The following is a 21,861-nucleotide window of genomic DNA, read 5'->3' as shown; positions in this document are numbered from 1 at the left end:
ACTTTGTTTCTGATTTTGTTTTAGTTTCTGACCTATTTTTGTTTCTTGTTTTTTTTTAGGTACTAGTGCATGACGCGGAGTTCTCAAACTGTGCATGCACATATCTTAGACTTTAACGACGATTTTGAACGTGATTTGAGAAGAAAGAGGAGGCATCCCAAACATAGTGAACCTAGTTCAAGTTCAGAGGCCGAATCTGAGTTTGAAGAAGTGGAAGAAGAAGTTATGGCAGCGGACAATCGGACCATTAAAGAGCTTTCGGCCTCAGGGTTGGCCAATGCCGCACCATTATGCATTCAATACCCCGCGGCTGCCCAAGGCAAGACCGATGAATTCGAGTTGAAGTCAAGCTTGTTGCACCACATTCCTAAATACCATGGGCTTTCCATGGAAGATCCAAACAAGCATCTTAAAGAGTTTGAAGTAGTTTGTTCAAGCATGACTCCCGTCAATGTTGACGGAAGTATTTTGAAGATGAAAGCTTTTCCGTTCTCTTTAATGGATAAAGCTAAGGATTGGTTATACGAGTTGGCTCCTGGCACTGTCACTTCATGGGAGAGTATGAAAAGAGCGTTTTTGGAGAAGTTTTTCCCAACTTCTCGCATCATTCTTCTTCGTAAAAAAATAAGTGGAATTCAACAAGATGAAGGTGAGTCTTTTCCTGCATACTATGAACGTTTTAAATCACTTGTTGCTTCTTGTCCACAGCATCAGATGAAGGAGGAGCTACTTTTGCAATACTTCTACGAGGGCCTCCTACCATTAGAACGTCAAATGCTCGATGCCTCGGCAGGTGGAGCATTAGTGGACAAAACACCTATGGCTGCCAAGACCTTGATTTCTAATCGAGCGTTGAACGATCAACAATACGAAGGAGTAGGCCAAAGAGGACCCCCACGGCAACATGTTCATGAGGTAAGTTCTACTTCTGACATTAATTCACAATTGGCTAATCTTACTTCTATTGTGTCTCAGTTGGCCGAGGGCATGAAGATGCAAGGACCAATTGTATGTGGCGTATGTTCTATGCATGGACATGCCTCTGAAAAATGTCCACAGTTGATTGAAAATGGTGGATGGGAAAGCGCCAATGCAATTGGGTTTCAAGGCCAAAACCAACCAAGGAACGATCCTTATTCCAACACATATAATCCCGGTTGGAGAGACCACCCAAATTTCAAATGGAGGGAGCCCCAACAATCTCAAAACCAAGGAGGCTTTAGGCAACAACCCCCTGGGTTCTTTCCCAAAACCTACGGCCCACCCCAAAATCAAGCCCAATCCGGCCCAAGTGCCTCAGGTACGTCCCTTGACAATGATGCACTTCTTAAGATACTAACTAAGTTGTCTAATGGGCAGGACGATCAAGCTAAGGCTATGCAAAACCAAGACAAAAGGGTGGATCAATTGGAGAAACAAATGGGGCAAATTGCCGAGTTTATGGGGCAGTTTCGTGAACAAGGAAAGCTCCCTAGTTCCACCGTTCCAAATCCAAAGGGAAGCTTCGAAAGTGCAAAGGCCATAACCTTGAGAAGTGGAGAAGAGATTGGGGCAGATCCTACACCATCACAATCAGGTCCCAAAGGTGATGAAAACTTGCAAATTGAAGAGGAAGAATCAAGCAAACCCACGGCAAAGGTGGGAGAGTCTTTGCCGCAAGTTCCTAGTGCCCCAAAACTGTCTAATTCGGCCAAAAAGGGTAAGAATGTGTCAAATTCAGTTTCTACTAATGCTTTTCCTTCGAATGCTCCTTTTCCTAGTAGGTTTATGCAAACAAGGAAGGAAGAAGCTGAAAAGGACATCCTTGAGACATTTAGGAAAGTTCAAGTGAACATACCCTTGTTGGATGCAATCAAGCAAGTCCCTAGATACGCCAAGTTTTTGAAGGAGTTGTGCACCACTAGGAAGAGGATGTCGACCAAGGAAGTGGTAAAAGTAGGTGAGAATGTGTCCGCCATCTTGCAACGCAAACTACCTCCCAAATGCAAAGATCCGGGTAGTTTCACCATTCCTTGTGTCATAGGTAACACTAGATTTGAATCTGCCATGCTTGACTTAGGTGCTTCTATAAATGTTATGCCATATTCCATATATGCATCTATGAACCTAGGAGCATTGAAAAAGGATGGTGTTATCATACAATTGGCCGATAGATCTAATGCCTATCCAAAGGGAGTTTTGGAAGATGTTTTGGTGCAGGTTAATCATTTGATCTTTCCGGCGGATTTCTATGTCCTTGAGATGGATGAATCGGATCATGCAACCTCGCTGCCCATTCTACTTGGAAGGCCATTCATGAAAACGGCCCGGACTAAGATTGACGTGTTTAATGGAACTTTGTCCATGGAATTTGATGGGGAAGTTGTTAATTTCAATCTTTCCGATTCTATTAAGTATCCTAGTGAAGATCATTCATGTTTCTCTATTGATACTGTTGACTCTTTGGCGCAGGGATACCTTGAAGATTTGAATGATGATATGCTTGAAAAAGTCATTACAAGTGGTGTAGAAGTCAAAACCAAGGGAGCAACATCCATGCAACCCCACGGCACAAATACACTATCCTATGCCGTGCCTCCTAGTGAGGATTTTCTTGAAGTAGTTGCTGCCCTTGAGTCATCACCAATACATGATGGTAAGTTTCCTAACAAAGAGTCCATTCCCATTTCGACTAACAAGTTGCTTCCATCCATAATTCAGGCACCTATCCTTGAACTCAAACCTTTGCCAAGCCATTTGAAGTACATTTTCTTGGGAAAAAATGAGACACTGCCTGCCATCATATCATCATCCCTCACGGCACAAGAGGAGGAAAAACTCATGCATGTGTTGAAGGAGTACAAATCTGCCCTAGGATGGACATTGGCCGATATCAAAGGTATAAGCCCCACAACTTGTATGCATCACATATTTCTTGAGGAGGGGACCAAACCAACTAGAGAGGCTCAACGCCGTCTTAACCCTCCAATGATGGAAGTTGTGAAAAAAGAGATAATCAAACTTCTTGATTGTGGAGTCATTTATCCTATCTCCGATAGTCGTTGGGTTTCACCTATCCAATGTGTGCCTAAGAAATCCGGAGTGACGGTTGTGGAGAATGCCGAGAATGAGCTTGTACCCATGAGAATCCAAACCGGTTGGCGTGTATGCATCGATTATAGGAAGATAAATGCCACCACAAGGAAGGACCACTTCCCATTGCCGTTCCTAGATCAAATGTTGGAAAGGTTAGCGGGTCATTCTTTTTATTGCTTTCTTGATGGATATTCAGGTTATAATCAAATTGTCATTGCCCCGGATGATCAAGAAAAGACCACTTTTACTTGTCCCTTTGGAACATTTGCATATCGACGCATGCCATTTGGTTTGTGCAATGCCCCTGCCACGTTTCAAAGGTGTATGGTAAGCATATTTTCTGATTATGTTGAAAGGATTATTGAAATATTCATGGATGACTTTAGTGTTTTTGGTGATTCTTTTGATAAATGCTTGGATAATCTCACGTTAATCTTGAAACGTTGTGTTGAAACAAACCTTGTTTTAAATTGGGAAAAATGCCATTTTATGGTTAAACAAGGTATTGTTTTGGGTCATATAATCTCTGAAAAAGGAATTGAAGTTGATAAGTCTAAAGTAGATCTTGTACGCTACTTACCCTCTCCTACTTCGGTTAGAGAGGTTCGTTCTTTTCTTGGTCATGCAGGATTCTATAGACGATTTATCAAGGACTTTTCCAAGATTGCACAACCCCTATGCCGCCTCCTCCAAAAAGATGTGTCTTTTGAGTTCAACGAGGCATGCGAGAAGTCATTCAAGCATCTCAAAGAGCTCCTAACCACGGCACCCATCATAACTCCCCCGGATTGGTCCATTCCATTTGAATTGATGTGTGATGCCTCGGATTATGCACTTGGGGCTGTTTTGGGTCAAAGGAAAAATAAACAGTCACATGTTATTTATTATGCTTCCCGCACTTTAAATGATGCTCAATTGAATTATTCTACAACCGAAAAAGAACTCTTGGCGGTTGTATTTTCTTTAGATAAGTTTAGATCATATCTTATTGGCACTAAAGTAATTGTTTTCACTGACCATGCAGCCTTGAAGTATCTTTTCACCAAAAAGGAGGCCAAACCAAGGCTCATTCGTTGGATGCTCCTACTTCAAGAGTTCGATATTGAAATTAGGGACAAGAAAGGTTGTGAAAACGTGGTGGCTGACCACTTGAGTAGATTGGTGCGTGAAGAAGAGTCCCTCCCCATTTCTGAGATGTTTCCGGATGAACAACTTCTGTCCATTGAGGTAAGTACCCCTTGGTATGCCGATTTGGTCAATTTCTTGGTGACTAAGCAAGTTCCTAACACCCTAAGCAAGGTCCAACGTGATAAATTGATACATGATGCAAGATTTTATGTGTGGGATGATCCATATCTATGGAAATATTGCCCAGATCAGATTATTAGAAGATGTGTGCCAACTTCTGATTTTAACTCAATTCTAGCATTTTGTCATTCTTATGCATGTGGAGGCCATTTTGGTACCCAAAGGACAGCTCGTAAAGTGTTAGAATCTGGTTTTTATTGGCCTACATTGTTCAAAGATGCTAGAATGTTTTGCTTAACATGTGATAGATGTCAAAGAACAGGTTCTATTGGTGCAAAAGACCAAATGCCGCAAACACCCATCTTCAATGTTGAAATCTTTGATGTTTGGGGTATTGATTTCATGGGTCCTTTTCCTTCTTCATTTGGTTTCACTTATATTTTGCTTGCGGTTGATTATGTTTCTAAATGGGTAGAAGCAAAAGCTACCCGTACTAACGATTCTAGAGTGGTTTCAGATTTCATCAAGACTAACATTTTCTCTAGATTTGGGATGCCGCGGGTATTTATAAGTGATGGAGGTTCACATTTCTGCAATAGGACCATTGAGGCACTCTTCAAGAAGTACAATGTCAAGCATAAGGTTTCAACACCTTATCACCCACAAACAAGTGGCCAAGCCGAAGTATCAAATAGAGAGGTCAAGCAAATCTTGGAGAAGACCGTGGGGCCTAACCGGAAGGATTGGAGCATGCGTTTAGACGATGCACTATGGGCATATCGCACTGCCTACAAAACACCCCTAGGGATGTCTCCATTTCGGCTAGTTTATGGAAAACCTTGTCACTTACCCGTGGAGCTAGAGCATAAGGCACATTGGGCCATCAAAACGTTCAATTTGGACTTAGATGCTGCTGGAATGCATCGGAAGCTCCAATTGAATGAGCTTGAGGAACTAAGGAATGAAGCCTACGAGAATGCCCGCATTTACAAGGAAAAGACGAAGGCGTTTCATGACAAGATGATTAGGGGCAAAACCTTCACAATTGGGCAGAAAGTTTTACTTTTTAATTCTCGTTTACGTTTATTTCCCGGAAAGTTACGTTCTAAATGGATTGGACCTTTTGTTGTTACTAATGTTTTCCCACATGGTGCAGTTCAAGTCCAAAGCTTAAGGAATGGGGTGGAATTCAAGGTCAACGGACATAGATTGAAGCCATACTATGAGAATGCCATGGGGCAGGTTGTGGAGGAGATCTCACTCCATGCCGTGGGCACCAATGGTGCCTGAACGTGTTCTTCGTCCGGCTGCAAGACGTTAAAGAAAGCGCTACTTGGGAGGCAACCCATGCCATTCAACAAAGGAAGACCTAGAAAGCACTCCAATTCCAGATTTGCGTTCCTAAACCCTTCTCTTTGTTGATTCCTTCTAATCTGCCTATTTAGTTGTTTTACTTGCTGTTTGTGTGTTTCTTTGTGTGATTCTATGCTTAAAACATTGAGGACAATGTTTGATTTAAGTGTGGGGGGGTAACTAAGTGTTTTTCATTCAAATTCGTGGGATTTTATCACCCATTATTTCAAAACTTGTTCCTTGCTGTTTTTAAGTGTTTTTAAGCAGTTTTGGTGTGTTTTAGTATGTTTTGAAGTAAAAATCCGAAAATCAAAGAAAAAATTGAAAAATTTGTTTTAAAAAACCCAAAAAAGAGTTGTTTTTGTGTGTTTGTTTGTGTCTTAGGGTACCTTCCAACACAATGATGAGGATTTGGTTTTTAAATACATGGCTGTTAAAGAGAGTGATTAACATGGATGAAAGTTTGATTTACTCTATGTTTATGCTTGGTTGTGGTTATAACTTATGAATTCACATGCAATCATAAAAAATAAAAATAAAAAAAAAAATCAGTTTTTGTAACATGCTTGAAGGAAGGAACTCAAATTAACGCTACAACCTTGTGAGACTTGAACCTAAACGTTTATTTGGAGAGTTCAAATCTGTGCATTCTTTGTTTTCTAAAATCGTTGCATGATCTCATTATTCTTTGCTTGGTTGCTATTTAGAAGGCGTTTCATCATTTAGTTCCAAACACTAGAAGTCATGCCCATTTCATTCAAAGCATGGTATTGATTAGCATAACACATATTCAAGATGAAGTTGTGTAGTGACCACCACTTTAGCCAAAAAGCCGTGTGCCCTACTCCATTATATGTTTAGGTGTTAACCCCATTGAGCCTTGTTTAGCCTTTTCTTTGTTAACCCACATTACCCTCACCTAGCCTAGATTAGGACTATCCATACCCTCATTCTTAAAGTATAGTAAGCATGATTCAAATGGAATTCCTTTATGACAGAAACCAAGTGTGGGGGAAGTTTTTATTTTGAGAATTATGTGCCATAAGCACGGGTAGAAAGAAAAGAAAAGAAAAATTCGTGAAAAAAAAAAAAAAATAAAGTATGAAAAGAGTTGAACAATATGAGAAAAAAAGTTCCAAGGTGTTGTTTGTTGAAGAAAGGGTCCAAAAAGTTGAATTCGGCCCCAAGAAGTTGTTTAAAGTCTTCCCCTTGTATTTTTAAGTTAATTTCTGCAAACTAAGTGAATTCTAAGTCTTAACTTCATTACTTTGCTTACTAATGCTTGAAGAACGTTTGTTTTCCCTATCCTTTCTTTGTTAACCAATACCCCAAGCCCCGTTGCAACCCTTAAACTTCTATCTTGAGTGTTATGTGTTTCAATTTGTTGAGTTTGAATTTGGTATGAGCATATGGTGTCACTGGTTCTCGCATCTAAGTAGTAGCATTCCATTCATGAGATCATATCTAAACATGCCTATTAAGTCCGGAAATTGCGTTCTTTGTGATACATATATGTGAGCATTCGTTTTTATATCTACATCAATTCTCTCACATATAACTAGTATAGGGTGTGTAGTTAGAAAATCTGAGTGAAAATAGAGTGCAAATCTATTAAGGATTGAGGGAATTCTCTAAGGCATGTTACTACATTCAAAACATTGTTTTAATTGGTTAATTGTGAACTAGTAAGTAGTGACTATGATTAAGCATGTGCTTAAGTGTTAAATTGACTCAAATCTGTGGGAATGATAATCTTTAACATGTCATGTGCATTGGAAATCCCTGAGGCAAACGTTGGAAGGTTTAGATTATGTTTGTTTGTTTTGTCTTGTTTTATTTCTTTGTTTTGCTCGAGGACTAGCAAAAGCTAAGTGTGGGGGAATTTGATAGGAGCATTTTTATGTGACTTAATTGGCTTGTTCTCATGCATTTATGTTGTTTTTCCTTAGTTAGTTTAGTGTTTAAAGTCATTTTCGTGCAATTTCAGGTTTTAGTGTCAAAGTATGCAAAAAGAAGCAATTTGGAGCATTCTAGAGCATTTTTGGGCCAAGATTGGATAGTGCAAGCATGGAGGCATGAGGATGGACGAATTTGAAGGCTTGAATTCAGTTAGGGAGCTGCAAGGGGGCCTAAAAACCTTATTTCTAGAAGGCTTTATCTATTCACACATGGTGCCTAATTTCTGTATTGGAAGAACAAGCCGTCCTAGCTTGTCACTAGCCGTCCTAGCTTGTCTCCTAGCCGTCCTAGCTTGTCTCCTAGCCGTCCTAGCTTGTCACTAGCCGTCCTAGCTTGTCTCCTAGCCGTCCTAGCTTGTCTCCTAGCCGTCCTAGCTTGTCACTAGCCGTCCTAGCTTGTCTCCTAGTCGTCCTAGCTTGTCACTAGCCGTCCTAGCTTGTCACTAGCCGTCCTAGCTTGTCTCCTAGCCGTCCTACCTTGTCTCCTAGCCTTCCTAGCTTGTCACTAGCCGTCCTACCTTGTCCAAGCTACACACATATATCCTTTAAGTGTTTCAAAACCTTTCCTAGCCCTATAAATAAGGGTTTGCAGCAAGGCACTAGGGGAATCACTCATTCACCCAATTTTCGTCCATTCATCTAGCCACACCACTCTTCACATCCTAAAATCCTAGAAACACAATTCCAACCAAACACTACACCTTGCCGTGCCTATCCTCCATCCAATTCCATAATCCCTGATCCTAAAACACATCCCAACCATCCCATCCACCTTTGTGCCGTAGCAAGGAGAAAGAAGGAAGGACTCTTGGATGCTCAAGCTTCGTCGTTGGTGCATTCTAGGTGTAATTCGTTTTATGATTTCAATGTTTAATTTATTTTCCTTTCATTTTGCTATGAACATGAGTGGCTAAACCCCTATTGGTTAGGGGTGATTTCGAAGCCATAACTATGTGTGCAAGTTGATTTGATAAATTCCAGTTATGAGTTCTTGAATCGTGAATGCAATTGGCTTAACTGTGCGAGTAATAACGTATTTGTGTTTGTTAATTAGGGGTCGACACTTAATTGGCTTGCATGAATATGATGCTAGAATATAAGTTTGTTTCACATAATTGTCACACACTTATATGCACAAGTAGTGAAGATTGCTAGTCACAATCGCGTTAAGTTCAATTCCTAGCATAAGTGTCATGATGTCATAATCACAAGTGCTTTGTTAATGCTTATAGTTTTCATTGAACGTAATGATCTTTGATTGTATCTTTATTATGATGTCATGTAAGGAACTTTTGAAGAATGCTTTGGGTTGTCGTATGATGTCATCCAATTCAATAACACAAGGAAAACTTGAGAATTAACTAGTGATGTCACGGTTAATTTGGGGCATTGTCATTCATAATTCTATGAAGGAATAACTGGAAATCGAGTCATTTGCATACTTGTCATGTGTGGAGAAAGAACCCCTAACTAGTCCATCATCCATTAAAAACCCCAAAAACGTTTCAAGATCAGTTTTACTTTGCAATCTGTTTTCTCAACTTTAATTTCGTCCAAATCAAATCCCCCTTTACTTTGAAGTCTCAATTTAGTTAGAAATTGTTTTGGTTCATGTTTTTAAGTGTTTTGAGTCATGTTTTCAACCAATTTCGTCCAAATTAGTGTAGGTGCTCAAAACTGCCCAGAAAGTGGTTTTTAGGCAGTTTTGAGTCTTCTAGTTGCTGTTTTGAGTTTTTGTTTTGTTTTAGTGTTTTAACTTTGGTTTTTCATTCTTTGAGTCCAAATTAGTGTTTTTAACTTTGTTTTGGACTTCTTAGGTCAGTTTTCAAGAGTTTAGCAATCCCTCCTAATCCCCGGTTTTGAACGATCCCTACTTACATACTTTGCTACAATTGTCAGAAGAGGGTTTAATTTGTGTGCTTAATATATTTACGCATCAGGAGGGCTTGCTAAAACCTTCTAAATTGACTTAAAAACATAAAAACTAAATTAAAATGCTCTTAACAAGACTACTATGACTCAGAAAGGCTTTGAAAAACTCAAATTGTCTAAAACAATCAAATTGACTCAAATAGAAGCTAGAACTTGATTTAGACGAATTTGCAATTGTTTATGACTCCAAAAGCTTAAAGATACAAAAATAAAACAAATACGAATGATTAAGACTTAACAAAATAGGGGGGGGAATTGTGGTTGGACGATATTAAATTAAAAAGACAGAATATAATTAAAGGCAAAATGTAAATATGAATGTGATAAAAATATGGATGATGGAATAGCCAAGGGGTTCTTCTCCACACATGTTACACTTGCAAAACAAAATTGATTCTCAGTTGATCTTTCGATAAGTTGTGAAACTCAATGCTCCAAGTTAATTAGATCCGCTTAGATTAACTTTCAGATTTCCCTAAATTCGTTGGATTGAATGGAATACGCATTACAACCAAATTATTCTTAATCAAAGTCCCTAACTATGGAATACGCATGATAGAGACATTCAACAAAGATCATTAAGTTCAACGGAAATCATAAACATCGACGAGGCATTCGTTACTATGGAATACGCATGAAACTTATGCCAAGAATTCGTTTAACGCGATTGTTTATAAGCAACCTCCACTACTTGTGAATATAAGTTCATAGCGATTAGGTGAAATTCACTTATATTCTAGCGTCATATTTATGCATGAAAATTAAGCTTGCAATCTCAATGAACATACATAAATAAGTTATCAATCAAACAGTTAAACGAATTGAATCCACAACTTATGAAATTCCAACCAAACGTAATCAATTCAAATTGCAAATATAAACATATTTTCGAATCACCCCCTAGCTAAAGGGGGTTTAGTTCCTCATAACTTTGAAATCAAAGAAACACCTAAACATTCCAACAACTCAAACGTGAATTGTATGAACGTTTAGGCACTCTTCTCTTCCCTTCTCATACGTACAAAACAAAGAGAATTAAATTTAAACTTTGAAATCAAAGAAACACCTAAACATTCCAACAACTCAAACTTGAATTGTATGAACGTTTAAGCACTCTTTTCTTCCTCGTTGTTGTAGCACAAGGTCTAAGGTGAGCTTAAGGGCTTTAGGTGTATGTGGAATGGAGTAGGGAGTGGTTGGAGATGGAAGAATGAAGAGAAAATATGCAGAAAATGAAGTGGGACTCACGGCAATGGAATGGATGGGAAGCTCACGGCTAGGGAAGGGAGAATGTGTTTGTAATGTGTTGTGTATGAAATGAGATGTTTTTGAATGAATGAATGCAAGGGTATTTATAGGAGTAGTGGAGGGAACATATGGCTATGTCATTTGTAGGTGAAGTAGGTGGATGTTGTAGGTGATTATGAGTGATAAGTGATAAATGAATGTATGATATGATAAGTGGTAAGTGAATGATTATGATAAGTGATAAATGAATGTATGATATGATAAGTGGTGAATGATATGTGGTGAATGATAAGTGGTAGTGTTTAAGTATTTAAAATAGGGAACAAAGCCCTTCCTTGCATGGCAAGGAAGGGAGACACAAGGAAACACACGACAATGTCCTAAGGTTGCTAGGAATGTTGTTTTTGTGTTCTAAAATGCGTAGGAGTTTTCAATGATGCTCAAACATGAGGTCTTTTTAGGATTTAACTTTCCTACTTCAAGTCTTCAATTTCGTCCATCCTTTTGGCTCCAAGCATATGATATCCATTCCAATCTCTAATTTGCTCCAAAAGGCTCCAAAAGGCATCCTTTTGCATACTTTGCCCTTAGAACCTGAAAACACACAAAAGAAGCATAAAGAACTAAAATAACTAAAGAAACATAACGTAAATGTACGAGAACAAGCCATTTAAGTCGCATAAATATGCTCCTATCAGGCTGCAAGACGTAAAAGAGAGCGCTACTTGGGAGGCAACCCAATGCACTGAATAAAACAAAGCATGTTCAAAAAAAAAAAAAAAAAAAAAAAAAAAAAAAAAAAAGATACTAAACATGGAAAAAGATGGAGCTTCACAAAGGTTGTTTACGTGAAGCCCCATTACGAGGCGTCGGAGCGGAAGGCATAGTAGCGGAAGGCATCGAAGCGGAAGGCTTTGAAGCGGAAGGCATCGGAGCGGAAGGCATCGGAGCTAGAGCATTCCAGGCCTTAATACTTGGCCAAGCGCTGGATGAGCCAGGAAAAAGGTGCCTCTGTAGGAAAGACGAAAACCTTTGACGGTCACTGTGAATCCGACCTTCAGACTCTTGCAGCTCATCAAGCTTCCTCTTCATGCCCGTCGAATAGTTGTTGGCAAGCACGTGCAAACTTCTATTCTCGTACTTAAGGTGCTGGATCTCTTGCTTAAGACTTTCCACCTCTGCCATCAATGATTCCACCTGACGGGAGCGGGCAAGCAGGCGTTGGCCCATGTTGGACACAGAACTCGCACACTGAACACTAAGTGCGAGGGACTCTTGAACGGCCAACTCATCGGACCGTCCTGACAGCAGCCTACTATCTTTTGGAGTGAGGAGGTTCCTAGCTACTATTGTAGCTGTTGTGGCGTCCTGCTTCACGGAGTCTTCACCTGTAAGAAGACCGTTAGAAGATAAGAAAGAAGGGCGCCATACGTTACCTTGACGCGGCGCGCCCGTATCACTGCTAAGGCTCAATTCCAAGCTAAGGTTCGATGAGTTTGCCATTTTTCAAAAGTGTTCAAAGAAAAGGGATGGAGTTAAATTTCAAAGGGCCGGAGTCGATTTTTAAGAATGGGAAATCTTCAGAGTGTGTTTGTTTGTGGTGATCGATAGCTCTATAAGAAGCCAAGGCGACGCGTTGATAGGAGCATATTCATGCGACTTAAATGGCTTGTTCTCGTGCATTTACGTTATGTTTCTTTAGTTATTTTAGTCATTTATGCTTCTTTTGTGTGTTTTCAGGTTCTAAGGGCAAAGTATGCAAAAGGATGCCTTTTGGAGCCTTTTGGAGCAAATTAGAGATTGGAATGGATATCATATGCTTGGAGCCAAGAGGATGGACGAAATTGAAGGATTCCTCCTCCATTGCAGCCACATGCACATTCAATCATTCACACCAAAACCTTGCACATGCTTTCCCATTTCATTATTCATTCACCTTGCAGCCACTCCACATGCATTTCTAGCTTTTCCTTTGCATTCCCCCTTTAATCAACACATGCATCCACTCACCAAGAAATCATTCATTCCACATGCACCCAAAACACCACCAAAAATCATCATTGCCGTGGGTACCTATCCCATTTCAGATTGTCATTCCACTTCATTGCACATGCATCTTCATAATTCAACACATGCATTCATTATTTATTTACTTTGCATCCTTTAATTTAATCACATGCACATTCAAACAAACACAATCATTCCAGCCATACCTTGCATTTTCAGATTGTTCCTCCATCATTGCACCACAATGCAGCCACATGCACCTGTTCCTCTAACATTTCAGCCACTTGCACTCCCATTCTCTCCCAAAACCGTGCACATGCCTTCTCCTTGCATTTCCAGCCATTCCACATGCTATTTCAGCCACATGCACTCATAATCATTCAACCAACATGTTCACATGCAACCTAGCTGTCATGTTCCCCCATTTCACCTATAAATACTCATTCATTCACACTCATTCATAGACATTCATTTTCACAACAGAAATTGGTCCCTTGGGGCCGTGCCCTTCACAAAGTCCATCCATTCCATTCATAAACACTCATCCATTGCAGAAATGTAGACCATCAAACTCCCTTGTGCCGTGCTCTCCCTTACAATCCAAACACCATCCTTCCATTTTCACCACTACCCAAACCATTCACACCATCAAACTATCCTTAGACCTTGTGCTACAACGAAGAGGAAGAGAAGAGTGCCTAAACGTTCATACAATTCAAGTTTGAGTTGTTGGAATGTTTAGGTGTTTCTTTGATTCTCTTTGTTTTGTACCATGAGGAACTAAACCCCCCTTGGTTAGGGGGTGATTCGAATATATGTTTATGCTTGCATTTTGATTTGAATACTTCTAATTGCGTTTCATAAGTTGTGGATTCAATTTGTTTAACCGTTTGATTGATAACTTATTTATGTATGTTTATTGAGAATGCGCGCTTAATTTTACATTCTTTGAGTTAGTTTTAAGTGTTTAGTTTTACATTCTTTGAGTTAGTTTAGTGTTTTATATTGTGTTTTTACGTTCTTGAGTCAAGTTATTACTAAATTTCGTCCAAATTTGTGTTTGTGCTCAAATCTGCCCAGAAAGTGGTTTTTAGGCAGATTTGAGTGTGTTTGTGTTGTTTTGAGTCTTTTGGTTTGTCTTAGTGTTTTAAAGTTTAGCTTTGCATTCTTTGAGTCTAGTATAGTGTTTCATATTGTTATTTTACGTTTTTGAGTCAAATCCAAGTGGTTAACAATCCCTCCTAATCCCCGGTCTAGAACGATCCCTACTTATACATATACTACAATTTGACGAAAAGAGGGTTTAATTTGTGTGCGTATAATTCTCGCACCAAATTTTGGCGCCGTTGCCGGGGATTAGAAAATTTGCTAATCCCTTGGATTGTTTTATTTTCGTTTGTTTTTATTCCAGATTCTTAATCTTGTTTTGTTTCTTGTTTTAGGTACTAGTTCATGACTCGGAGTTCTCATCCGATTCGTGAACATATCCTGGAGTGATTGGGTTCTTCGTCCGGCTGCAAGACGTAAAAGAAAGCGCTACTTGGGAGGCAACCCAATGCACTGAATAAACAAAGCATGTTCAAAAAAAAAAAAAAAAAAAAAAAAAAAAAAGATACTAAACATGGAGAAAGGTGGAGCTTCACAAAGGTTGTTTACGTGAAGCCCCACTACGAGGCGCAGAAGCGGAAGGCATAGAAGCAGAAGGCATAGAAGCGGGAGGCATCGGAGCGGAAGCCATCGGAGCGGGAGGCATCAGAGCTAGAGCATTCCAGGCCTCAATACTTGGCCAAGCGCTGGATGACCCAGGAAAAAGGTGCCTCTGGAGATAAGCCGCAAGCCTTTGACTGTCACTTTGGATTCGACCCTCAGATTCGTGCAGCTCATCAAGCTTCCTCTTCATGCCCGACGAATAGTTGTTGGCAAGTACGTGCAAACTTCTATTCTCGTACTTAAGCTGCTGGATCTCCTGCTTGAGACTTTCCACCTCTGCCATCAATGATTCCACCTGACGGGAGCGGGCAAGCAGGCGTTGGCCCATGTTGGACACAGAACTCGCACACTGAACACTAAGTGATAGGGACTCTTGAACGGCCAACTCATCGGACCGTCCTGACAGCAGCCTACTATCTTTTGGAGTGAGGAGGTTCCTAGCTACTATTGTAGCTGTTGTGGCGTCCTGCATCACGGAGTCTTCACCTGTGAGAGGACCGTTAGAAGATAAGAAAGAAGGGCGCAATACGCTACCTTGACGCGGCGCGCCCGTATCACTGCTAAGGCTCAATTCCAAGCTAAGGTTCGATGAGTTTGCCATTTTTCAAAAGTGTTCAAAGAGAAGGGATGGAGTTAAATTTCAAAGGGCCGGAGTCGATTTTCAAGAATGGGAAATCTTCAGAGTGTGTTTGTTTGTGGTGATCGATAACTCTATAAGAAGCCAAGGCGACGCGTCCACCAATTCAAAAAGCCGGAATTTCCGGCGGAAGTTCGGCGACGCTTTCTCTGCTTTTCAGAAAACGCGTTCAACTTTGTCAAAAGTTCACGTGGAGGTCATCATCGCAACTACACTTTTGCCGACAAGCGTAAATTTGGGCGACGCTTTCTCTGCTTTTCAGAAAACGCGTGCGACTTTGTCAAAAGACCTCTGACAGAGCCGCATCCGCACTACCACGTGTCGTTCAGAAAGCGAAGGGGCACCTGTGCAGAAATCGAAGGGGCGTCCGTTCAGAAATCGAAGAGCCGTTTGCTCAGAAATTGAAGAGACGTTTGTCGACAAGGGTAAAAGAACAGTACCACCACTTGATATTATCTCTATATATGTCGACCTTCGTCTTTTATGGCAAGGCAAACCTGAAGAAAATGTCCAACTCTTCCGCACCTCTGAGGGCGCTCTCCCAGCAACGCCTTTTGAAATACTCAATTTTTTCTCCCCCAAAGAAGATACCAGAAACCTGGAGTACAAATAAGGCAGAAGGAAACGGTCGATCGAAGCATGTGGAGACAGCACAACAAATACATGTGCTGATTCATTCACCGCTTCTTCAAAAGCAAAGGTATCTCATATCATAAAGGTCAAAAGCAAAAGTATCTCATATCATGCTCTTTCCCTGTCTTTTTCTTTGTCCTTGTTCTTACTCGCATGGCAAAGTAAAAGAAGCAATCAGCCGGCACTTGGAGTCAATCTTCCGATCTGGAGCCAACTGCCTGGAATCTATTCCTGATTGCTTACCTAGCGTTGCTCTCGAGTAGTCATCTTCAACGGTTGATACACTTCCGGAGAAGGGACCACTTCTGCAAAGGGGAGCGAGTAAGGCAAGTGAAAATGATACATTGAAGCATGTGGAGACAAACATAGGCTGAGTTATCCTCCAACCCTTTTCAATACGAATTGGAAAGATTGAACAAAGAAACAGACCAAAGGGGTAAGCTCAGACCTTCGGGGAAGACCAAAAGAATCCTGCTGCCCAGTTCAACAGTAGCACAAAGGAAAATCAATGATGGGCGGAAACCAGTTCAAGAGTAAGCCTGTGGAGTCACTATGATCAAAGCCTCAATGCAATTACCAAGGAGAAGAGGGAATTTACACTCCATAACCAGATTTACGTCCCTAAACTCTTCTCTTTGTTAATTACATTCTGCCATGTTTAGTATGTTTAAATTGCTTTTTGTGTGTTTACTTATGCTTAAAACATTGAGGACAATGTTTGATTTAAGTGTGGGGGGGTAACTAAGTATATTTAATGCAAATTCGTGGGATTTTATCACCCATAACTTCAAATGTTGTTCCTTGCTGTTTTAAGGTGTTTTTAAGTTGTTTTAGAGTGTTTTAGTATGTTTTGTTTTTATAACTCCGAAAATCACATAAAAATTTGAAAAACATGTTTTAAAAAGCCTAAAAAGAGTGTTTTGAGTCGTTTTTGTGTGTTTGTGTCTTAGGGTACCTTCCAACACAATGATAAGGATTTGGTTTGTAATTGCATGACGGTTAAAAAAGAGTTATAAACATAGAGAAAAGTTTGATTTACTCTTGGTATATGCTTGGATATGGTTATAATGTATGACTTCACATGCAATCATAAAAGAAAAATTCGTTTTTGTAACATGCTTGAAGGAAGGAACTCAAACAAACGCTACATCCCTGTGAGACTCGAGCCATTACTTTCTTTGGAGAGTTATTTTCTGTGATTCTTTGTTTTCTAAAGTTGTTGCATGATCTCATTATTTCTTGCTTGGTTGCTACTTAGAATGCAATTGTATCATGATAGAACTAAATGCTAGAACTTATATCCGTTTCATTCAAAGCATGACATTGAGTTGCATAACATATATCAAGATGAAGTTGTGTAGTTGCCACCATAGCCAAATAGCCTTACTTCCCATATTTCGTATATATTAGTTTTAACCTCGTTGAGCCTCGTTTAGCCTATTTTCTTTGCTAACCACATCACCCCTTACCTAGCCTAGAGTAGGACTTTCCTATACCCTTGTTCTTGAAGTATAGTGAGCATGACTTAAATGAATTCCTTTTGATTAATATGTTGCAGAAAATAAGTGTGGGGGAAGGGATTTTTGTGTGTATGTATGTGCCTAAGTCTTAAAGGAGGCACGGGAAAAAAAAAATGTGAGAAAAAAGAAGAAGAAAAGAAAGAAAAAGAGTGAAAATAAGTGAGAATGGACTCACAAGTGTGATTGTTGAAGAAAGGGCCCAAAAAGTTTGAATATGGCCCTAAGTTTTGTGTGACTTCCCCTTGGGTGTTCAAAGTTGACTTCTGCGTTCTAAAGGGAATTCTAAGTGCCTAATTCAATACTTTGCTCACTATTGCTTAAAGAACATTTGTTTTCCCTATCCTTTCTTTGTTAGCCAAACACCTTTAGCCCCGTTTCAACCCTTATGCTTCTATCTTGATCGTTATGTGTTCAATAATGTGGAGTTTGGAATTGATACGAGCTTATGGATTCATGCGACTTAAATGGCTTGTTCTCGTGCATTTACGTTATGTTTCTTTAGTTATTTTAGTCCTTTATGCTTCTTTTGTGTGTTTTCAGGTTCTAAGGGCAAAGTATGCAAAAGGATGCCTTTTGGAGCCTTTTGGAGCAAATTAGAGATTGGAATGGATATCATATGCTTGGAGCCAAGAGGATGGACGAAATTGAAGGATTCCTCCTCCATTGCAGCCACATGCACATTCAATCATTCACACCAAAACCTTGCACATGATTTCCCATTTCATTATTCATTCACCTTGCAGCCACTCCACATGCATTTCTAGCTTTTCCTTTGCATTCCCCCTTTAATCAACACATGCATCCACTCACCAAGAAATCATTCATTCCACATGCACCCAAAACACCACCAGAAATCATCATTGCCGTGGGTACCTATCCCATTTCAGATTGTCATTCCACTTCATTGCACATGCATCTTCATAATTCAACACATGCATTCATTATTTATTTACTTTGCATCCTTTAATTTAATCACATGCACATTCAAACAAACACAATCATTCCAGCCATACCTTGCATTTTCAGATTGTTCCTCCATCATTGCACCACAATGCAGCCACATGCACCTGTTCCTCTAACATTTCAGCCACTTGCACTCCCATTCTCTCCCAAAACCGTGCACATGCCTTCTCCTTGCATTTCCAGCCATTCCACATGCTATTTCAGCCACATGCACTCATAATCATTCAACCAACATGTGCACATGCAACCTAGCTGTCATGTTCCCCCCATTTCACCTATAAATACTCATTCATTCACACTCATTCATAGACATTCATTTTCACAACAGAAATTGGTCCCTTGGGGCCGTGCCCTTCACAAAGTCCATCCATTCCATTCATAAAATGTTTATAAGTGTTTTGATTAAGTTTATTTCCCAAATTCGTCCAAATTCACCAAAGTGTTCAAAACTGCCCAGAAAGTGCTTTTAAGGCAGTTTTGAGTGTTTTGGGTGATGTTTGAGTCTTTTGGTTTGTTTTGCAAGTGTAACATATGTGGAGATGACCCCCTTAGCTAGCATTCATCCATTCTATTTCATCAATTTCATATTTACATTCTGTTTTAATTTGTTCATTTAATTTAATTTCGTATAAACTTAAATCCCCCTTTACTTTAATGTCAATTTAGTTAGAAATCATTTTAGTTTGTGTTTTTAAAAGCATTTTGAGTCTTTGGTTTGTCTTAGTGTTTTAAAGTTTAGTTTTACATTCTTTGAGTCTAGTTTAGTGTTTATTATTACGTTTTTACGTTTTTGAGTCAAATCCAAGTGATTAACAATCCCTCCTAATCCCCGGTCCAGAACGATCCCTACTTATACTTATACTACAATTGTCAAAAAGAGGGTTTAATTTGTGCGCGTATAAATCCCGCATCAAATTTTGGCGCCGTTGCCGGGGATTAGAAAATTTGCTAATCCCTTGGATTGTTTTATTTTCGTTTGTTTTTATTCCAGATTCTTAATGTTGTTTTGTTTCTTGTTCTAGGTACTAGTTTATGACTCGGAGTTCTCATCCGATTCGTGAACATATCCAGGAGTGATTGGGTTCTTCGTCCGGCTGCAAGACGTAAAAGAAAGCGCTACTTGGGAGGCAACCCAATGCATTTAAAAAAAAAAATAATAAATAAATAAAAAAAAAAAAAAAAAAAAAAAAAAAAAAAAAACATGGCAGAACGATGGAGGCTTTACAAAGGTTGTTTACTTAAAGACCCACTACGTGGCAAAACTCTTGAAGCGGAAGGCATCGAGACGGAAGGCATCGGGCCAGAAGACATAGGAGCGGAAGGCATCGGAGCTGGAGGCATCGAAGATAGAGCATTCGAGGCCTCAATACTTGGCCAAACGCTGGATGATCCAGGAAAAAGGTGCCTCTGGAGGAAAGACGAAAACCTTTGACGGTCACTTTGAATCCGACCTTCAGACTCTTGCAGTTCATCAAGCTTCCTCTTCATGCCCGTCGAATAGTTGTTGGCAAGCACGTGCAAACTTCTATTCTCATTCTTAAGCAGTTTGATCTCCTGCTTAAGACTTTCCACCTCTGCCATCAATGATTCCACTTGACGGGAGCGGGCAAGCAGGCGTTGGCCCATGTTGGACACAGAACTCGCACACTGAACACTAAGTGCGAGGGACTCTTGAACGGCCAACTCATCGGACCGTCCTGACAGCAGCCTACTATCTTTTGGAGTGAGGAGGTTCCTAGCTACTATTGTAGCTGTTGTGGCGTCCTGCATCACGGAGTCTTCACCTGTGAGAGGACCGTTAGAAGATAAGAAAGAAGGGCGCCATACGTTACCTTGACGCGGCGCGGCCGTATCACTGCTGAGACTCAATTCTAAGCTAAGGTTCGATGGGTTTGCCATTTTTCAAAAGTGTTCAAAGAGATGGGGTGGATGGAGTTAATTCTCAAAGGGCCGGAGTCGATTTTCAAGAATGGGAATTCTTCAGAGTGTGTTTGTTGTGGTGATCGATAGCTCTATAAGAAGCCAAGGCGACGCGTCCACCAATTCGAAAAGCCGGAATTTCCGGCGTAATTTAGGCGACGCGTTCTCTGCTTTTCAGAAGACGCGTTCAACTTTGTCAAAAGATTTCTGACAAAGCTGAAAACACGTGGAGGCCATCATCGCAACTACACATCTTTAGCCGACAAAGCGCAAAGTTCGGCGACGCTTTCTCTGCTTTTCAGAAGACGTGTGCAGCTTTGTCAAAAGGAGCCGCATCTGCACTACCACGTGTCGTTCAGAAAGCGAAGGGGCGTCGTTCAGAAATCGAAGGGGCGCCTGCTCAGAAATCGAAGAGGCGTATTCAAAGATCGAAGAGGCGCCACTATTTCAAAAAGCCGGATTTGCGGGATCAAAACGTTTGTCGACAAGGGTAAAAGGTACCACCACTTGATATTATCTCTATATATGTCGACCTTCGTCTTTTATGGCAGGGCAAACCTGAAGAAAATGCCCAACTCTCTCTCACCTCTGAGGGCGCACTCCCAGCAAAGCCTTTCGAAATACTCAATTCTTTCTTCTTCCCCAAAGATGATACTAGATGCCTGGAGTACATATGACCCAGGAGGAAACGGCGGATTGAAGCATGTGCTGATTCATTCACCGCTTCTTCAAAGCAAAGGTATCTCATATCATCAAGGTCAAAAGCAAAAATATCTCATATCATGCTCTTTCCCTGTCTTTTTCTTTGTCCTTGTTCTTACTTGCATGGCAAAGTAAAAGAAGCAATCAGCCGGCACTTGAAGTCAGTCTACCGATCTGGAGCCAACTGCCTGGAATCTATTCCTGATTGCTTACCTAGCGTTGCTCTCGAGTAGTTATCTTCAACGGTTGATACACTTCCAGAGAAGGGACCACTCCTGCAAAGATTGAACAAAGAAACAGATAACAGGAGGAAGCTCAGACCTTCGGGGGAGACCCTAAAAGGAATCCTGCTGCCCAGTTCAAGAGTAGCACAAAGGAAAATCAACGATGGGCGGAAACCAGTTCAAGAGTAAGCCTGTGGAATCACAAAGATCAAAGCCTCAATGCAATCACCAAGGAGAAGAGGGAATTTACACTCCATAACCAGATTTGCGTCCCTAAACTTTTCTCTTTGTTAATTACATTCTGCCATGTTTAGTATGTTTAAATGTTTTTTGTGTGTTTACTTATGTTTTGTGTGAACCATATGCTTAAAACATTGAGGACAATGTTTGATTTAAGTGTGGGGGGGTAACTAAGTTTATTTAATGCAAATTCGTGGGATTTTATCCACCATAACTTCTAATGTTGTTCCTTGCTGTTTTAAGGTGTTTTTAAGTTGTTTTAGAGTGTTTTAGTGTGTTTTGTTTTATAATTCGAAAATCCCATAAAAATTTGAAAAATTGTTTTGAAAAACCCAAAAAGAGTTGTTTTAAAAGTCGTTTTTGTGTGTTTGTGTCTTAGGGTACCTTCCAACACAATGATAAGGATTTGGTTTATAATTGCATGACGGTTAGAAAGAGTTATAAACATAGAGAAAAGTTTGATTTACTCTTGGTATATGCTTGGTTATGGT

This window comes from Pyrus communis, chromosome 10 (genome assembly GCF_041283825.1).
Source record: "Pyrus communis isolate YQ-2024b chromosome 10, ASM4128382v1, whole genome shotgun sequence".
NCBI classification, from domain to species: domain Eukaryota; kingdom Viridiplantae; phylum Streptophyta; class Magnoliopsida; order Rosales; family Rosaceae; genus Pyrus; species Pyrus communis.
Note: the sequence above shows the minus strand (reverse complement) of the source record.